Source organism: Pipistrellus hanaki (assembly GCF_964339955.1).
Source record: "Pipistrellus hanaki genome assembly, chromosome: 12".
Classification (NCBI taxonomy): domain Eukaryota; kingdom Metazoa; phylum Chordata; class Mammalia; order Chiroptera; family Vespertilionidae; genus Pipistrellus; species Pipistrellus hanaki.
This window is the reverse complement of record NC_140514.1, coordinates 12,139,178-12,145,656: the sequence shown is the minus strand read 5'-3', so window position 1 is coordinate 12,145,656 and position 6,479 is coordinate 12,139,178.

The window sequence follows — 6,479 nt, the reverse complement described above, 5'->3', positions numbered from 1 at the left end:
CAGTGCCTGGAGGAAAAGAAAAATGGTGATGGGGGAATGTCAGCTATTCCAGCTGGAGCATTGGGGGGGGGGGGGGGAAGGGTTCGGGGGGGGTGGATAGAAGGAGCACCATTCTCCCCTCGACCTCTCGCTGGGGTAGTCAGTGCTGTTCATCTGTAGGTTCCCGGGTCCTCCTGACAACAGGAGGATTCAGATTTCTCCTTGAGGTGAGGGGAGCTGTGCGGCTTGCCATAGGCCACTGGAATATGAGTGTAGCAACATGCCCCTTCTTTGCAGAAATGAGTACACAGTTTGCCACATTTTGCACGTGGGAGCTAGCGTGAACACAGATCCTGGGCCAGCTCAAATCCCGAGTCACTCTGAAATCCCTGACCAGCCTGCGCTGAACAGATGGCATGAATAAGATGGAAATCCTAGTCATTCTGATGTTAAGCCACTGATAGCCAAAGGCTGTTTATCACCCAGCAGCACCTAGACCCCAGTGGTCGGCAAACTCATTAGTCAACAGAGCGGCAAACCTCAGCTCAAGAGCCACAGTTTGCCAACCACTGACCTAGACTATCATGACCAAGAGACCTGGTCAATTCTTCCAATAGCAAGTGTAGAGGAGAGAAAGTCTAGGGGACTGGGTTCCTGCCTTCCTAAAAACCGAGGCCACCGAAGCTGAAGTCACAGGTGATTTGCACAAATCCTTTTGCATCTGGGCCACATTCTGCAATGTCCCAGACCTGGCCTCTCAACATCACTTTTAAACTGAATAACTTTACACTACTGGAATCAAACACTGCTGGGCCGTGTCTTCTTCTGGCAGTAATATAGACTGGGTATTTGTCTATCTAGACCTGAAACAGAGATGTGTACAGGTCAGAAAGAGAAAAACTACAATTCCCAAACTCCCTTGCAGCCAGGTTCAGGATGTGATTCCAAGCCCTACCAATCACATGCACAGAGAAAGAAGAGATGGAAGAGGGGATATGGAGGACCTGGGAGAGCAATTTTTACACTGCCATTCAGGGAATAGGAGGCCTGGAGACTACCTTTGGTTCCCTGGAGGCCCTGGCTGACCGTGGCCCCCACCACCTGTGTTTATGCACAGCCCTGAGTCCCTGCCTGGCCACCAAGCCATCTTCATCACATGCTCACTGTGAGCTCTGAATACTCAAAGTGCCCTCATAGCTGTGGGTTTGGGGCACGGAGGAGTGGTGACATGATTGCCTGGCTTCAATGCAGACTACCTAAGAATTTCACAGACTACCTATCATGACCAAGAGACCTGGTCAATTCTTCCAATAGCAAGTGTAGAGGAGAGAAAGTCTAGGAGACTGAGTTTCTGCCTTCCTAACAACCGAGAGCAGACACTCCAATATATTGAATGCACAACCCAAATGGCAAATGTTTCTCTTCATTCACGCAGTTTCAGAATGACACTTGTGAAGTCTCCTTTTCTGCTAGCCAGCGTCCTTTCATAGCATTTCTGAATCCTTGTTTTAAGACAAGGAGCCAAGGAGGCAGCAAATGCCAGATCAGTGTAGAGAGGAAATAAGCCTCAGTGCATCTCAGTCTCATCTGGGGAAGGTGCTGCGGTTTGGTGCACCTCTGAGAGGATCCCTCACTGGTTGGCGTAATGATGACACTGGTGAAATCTGACTTCAGTCCAGGTTCACTTTTTTTCACAGGCCACTTCCTCTCCCATCCTTCTTTCTCCTGTCTTCTTCCCTACCTCTGTCTCAGGATGTAGAGGGTCACCCCTCCCCTGACTGGGCATTCTGTCCTCTCCAGGCCAGCAATCCCGCAACGTGCATATACATGCCCACGCGCGCATGCATGCACACAAATACACAATCCCATCATCTGTGTCTGCTCCGTCCCATGGAGCTGGGTCTTGCTATGGGGCCATTGACTGATCTGAGGAACCAAGAGTCTGCATGTGTGACCATAGGGTCAGAGGCCAATGCCATGGCTCTGATCACAGGTATGAGACTAGCAGGAGCCCAGTGAGAGAGATTCCTGTCAGCCCAGTAGAGAAGAAAGTGAGAGATTCAGGGGCAGGCTGGTGTTGGGACACACCACCATGCAGGCACCTGCTCATACACAGGCTTCTCCGCTGGGTCTGACCTGCTTCCTACTTGCCTCCACGTGTTCGTTGGCAGTACAGGGCTATTTGCCTCATTCCAGAAACTTCTCAGGAGCATGCCAAGGGATGAAAAGACAGAGCTCCCTGCAGGGACATCAGCTGGTACTTCTCGTCCCGAACAGGGTAATGATTCAGGCCTGAGCACATGCAGCCTGTCCCCTTGATACCCTGGCATGTCCAGCAGCCACAGGAAGTGAGGCCTGAGATTAGCGGTAGCCCTGACTCTTCAGTGACATTTCCTGGAACATCTTGAGATGAAGATAAAACAAGCAAGCCATGCAGAGCTGCAGGGAATGGCCAGATGTCACTCCTCAGACCCGGGAGTAGTTGAATGTCTTGGCATCAGGTCTATCGGTCCCTGTAAAACACGCCCCACTCTGTGCCCACATATTTCAGCTGAGCTACCTTGACTGGTAATGACAGAAATGCTCAAGCCAGGATTTTCCAAGATGCAGTTCAAATGCTCCTCCCCAAGCAAATGTGACACCTCCCCCATCATCTCCCCCTCCATCTGCACATCCCAGAGTTTCAGCTCTACATCTGCCTGCTGCCACTGTCATTTGCATGCTTGTTTAATTTTACCATCCAGACCACAAGTTCCTTAAAGGCATAGAATGTGCTTAGCATGGTGCAGTGTGGGGAAGGCCACCTAGATTGACCTTAACCGCTTATTCCCCAGCTACAGGTGGTGCTATCACTGTCCCCAGAAATTGCCCTCCCCTGCAAAGATCTGCCTGGCCTAATGCCACACCTTCTTCCCAGGGCAGCCACATCCAGTGAGCAGTGAGGGAATATAAGTCTTGTCCCCACTGCCTGAGCCTGGAATCATCCTGGAGGGTCCTCACAACTTCAGAACTCGCCACCGGGTCAGCTGAGCCCTGTGCCTGCATTGCAACCCATTGCTCCCTCTGCCCACTCCTGCCTCCTTCCCTTCCACTTTCCAGTGTTCAACCCAAGAGCACACTCTAGTGAACTTCCGCAGCTAAACTCAATCCCAGGGTCTGCTTCCCAGGGACCCAGGCTGCAGAGAGGGTGTGGCAAAGAGGAGCTGCTCAATAACGGCTGGTTGGCATGACTGAGCAGCCAATGGCTTAGCAACAAGTCCAATCATAGGACGGCTTCATGGGGGCTAGTTGACCATGAAAATAGGAGCAGTGGCCTTGCCAGAAAGTAAGTGCCCCATGGCACCAGACTCTACTTGACAGGCCACTTTGAATTATCGGGAGAAGCTGGAGCCATGGGAAAGAGAAATATGGGGAAAGCCAAAAATGGTTTCACTGTTACACCTCAGACAGCTGCAGCCAGGGGGCTGTTTGTTAGTGAATAAGGAGAAGGGCCATAGGACTCTTACTCTGTGCAAAATGAGGCCATTATTCAAACCAAGACCGCAATTCACAAGTTCTTCCATTGTTACTCACAGCAAATCCCTCCCATTCCGGGCCTTGCCACCCCTCCAGGAGAGACAGAGATCAATAGATGCAGGAGAAAGCATCCTTCCCTGGGTTGCAGCTGTAACCACAGCTTTTCAAAAAGTACATACTAGCCTGGCGGTATGGCTCAGTGGTTGAGCATCAACCCGGGAACCAGGAGGTCACACTTCAATTCCTGGTGAGGGCACATGCCTGGGTTTCTAGCTTGACCTCTGGTGGGGGAGTGCAGGATTCAGCTGATCAATGATTATCTCTCACTCTTGATGTTTCTATCTCCCTCTCCCTTCTTCTCTGAAATCAATTATTTTTAAAAATCAAAAGGTAAATACTAGAGGGAAGGATACTTCCTCAGGAATGAAACTGGGCAGAAGGTGATGACGAAGGTGCTATCCTTAAAGCAGCGACCCAGAGCACTGCACAAGAGGCAGAGGCGTTCCTGCATTTGATATCAAGCCCTGGGGATTGGGATGAGGTTTGTGTTTTGTTGCAGATGTGAGGGGTATAAAAGATCAGTGGGTGATCAACAAGTGGGGCACCAAAAGCAGATTGATGGGGTTCAGGATACTCCCTGCTGCTTTCCACATCCATGTGGCCTGACAGGTAGCACCTGCCCAGAACACAGGAGAGAGGAGTCTGAGACCCAGTGTGGCTTCCTGACCAGTCAGCAAGGACTCTGCTGGCCCGGAAATGGGGAACCGTAGCACGCTCATCCCAGACTCAAATGTCACCAGCTCCCCAGTAAAGAGGGATCAAATTAATACCCGTTATATTGTATATTATAGATAGTCTGTTATATAAATAATGGTATTCATAGTTAATCGTTCAATCATAAACCATGCAGACTTTATACCATATTTTCAATTGTTTTGTCATCTTTGAAAAAAAGTTGGGGGTGGGGAGACATATTCTACAAATAGGAGCCTGGACACAGTGAACCCCGAGATCCTATGTAAGGAGCCTGTTGGCAGAGTGGGCAGAATGGGCCAGCAGCCACCCTAATGGAGATGTCCTGATTGTGTCTGGCCCAGGTTACAGGCCTTGGTGACGAATGGGACCTTGGAAACCATCATGTCGACCCGGACTTTGACATGCACCAATGGAGTTCTGTCTCCTTATGACTGTCCCCAGCCACCCACATGACTGGGCCAGTTTCTTCGGCACACGGTATCTTCTATCTAGTGACTACATGCACACTAAACATGCACACGGAACTGCCTCTGAAAAGAAAGTAGATTCATAGACATTTCTCAGAACCTATAGAACAAACCCCCCAAGAATGAACTCTACGTAAATTATGGGCTTTGGGTGGTAATGACCAGTTGATATGGGCTCACTGATTGGGACAAATGTGCCACTCTGGGGTGAAATGGGGATAGTGGGGGAATCTGTGCATGTGTGGGAGCAGGGGGGCGTATGGGAACTCTCCATACTTTTACCCAGTTTTGCTATGAACCTAAAAGTGCTCTAAAAATGAAGCTTATTAAATACAAACAAACAATTAAATAAATCGGGACCCTCTCTGTGCGGGGAGCTCAGTATCTGTGCAGCAGGAGGGGAATGCTGTCTGGCGTGAGCTCTGGAGTCAACAGGCATGGTCCTTCCCCATCTCACTCAGACAAATCAAATCAGTGACCGCTGTGGACATGAGGAGGTATGTGAACTTTCGGTTGGGGGAATTCGGGTCTAGGAAAGAAAGAAGATTTTAAAAGGTCACCATTTAATTAATTGTCCTCATTTTTGCAGCTGCACCTAATCTTGAGAACACTTGGTTTCCTTGTCCCCGTGCCCCCACTTCTAGGCACTCCACTCAGCTCTCTTTGGGGGGGCCTGCCTCCCACCACGGCCAGGCTTCCAGATCATCTTATCCCATCATTTCCCGTTGTTATTGGTCTCATTTGATTCATGCAAGGAAAAAAATAACCCAAGATGACTTATTGTTGAAAGAAAAGGAGATAAGTCACGAGAAGGGAAATACTGTTTTTTCTTTGCTGTTCAGGAAATGCAACTCTCTAGATAAGTTTGAGGGGAAAATGGACTCTAAGTTTCTTCCAATGCAACAATAAAAATTTCCTTCAAAATCAAATGTGTCATTCATGTGTCCCAAACCACAGACAGTCATTGTTTGTTTGTTTTTAAATAAAACAGGCAGATCTGAGGTGGGGGAAGGGGGGAGAGATCGATTTCAGCCCACTCCCTTTCTCCGGGAGCATTCATTAAACAAGGATGAGAAGTAAAATAATCTTTCAATGACCTTCCCCTGACTCTTCCCTCTGCCACAGAAGTTTCACACAAAGTTATTCCAGCTATTCCAGTTTCTGGCCCCAATCCAGCATTTTTGGGGAAGCATGTAGTAGGACATTGCAGTGCCTTCAGGCTTCAGCATGTATGTGCACAAGCCTGTGTGTGTTACTTGTATGTGTGTGCTTGTGTTTGTATTCATAATTGTTTTTGTCCCACTCCTCTAGTATTATGATGGGCAAACTGCGGCTCACGAGCCACATGCGGCTCTTTGGCCCCTTGAGTGTGGCTCTTCCACAAAATACCACGGCCTGGGCAAGTCTATTTTGAAGAAGTGGCATTAGAAGAAGTTTAAGTTTAAAAATTTTGGCTCTCAAAAGAAATTTCAGTCATTGTGCTGTTGATATTTGGCTCTGTTGACTAATGAGTTTGCCGACCACTGCTCTAGTAGAACAACGGCTTTAGCGAGTTCCTGAGAACCACTTTGCACACCTTCAAGAACCTTTCCATCCTGTTTACATTCAGCAACTCCAGCTCTGGAAAGGGAACGAAAGTGCCTCCAGCTGAACAATTTGAAGACTCAGGACAATGTTTACCGTATTTTCCGACGTATAAGACGACCCCCTAATTTTACAGTTAAAACATAGGTTTAGGCCTATATTCGCTGTATAAGACTA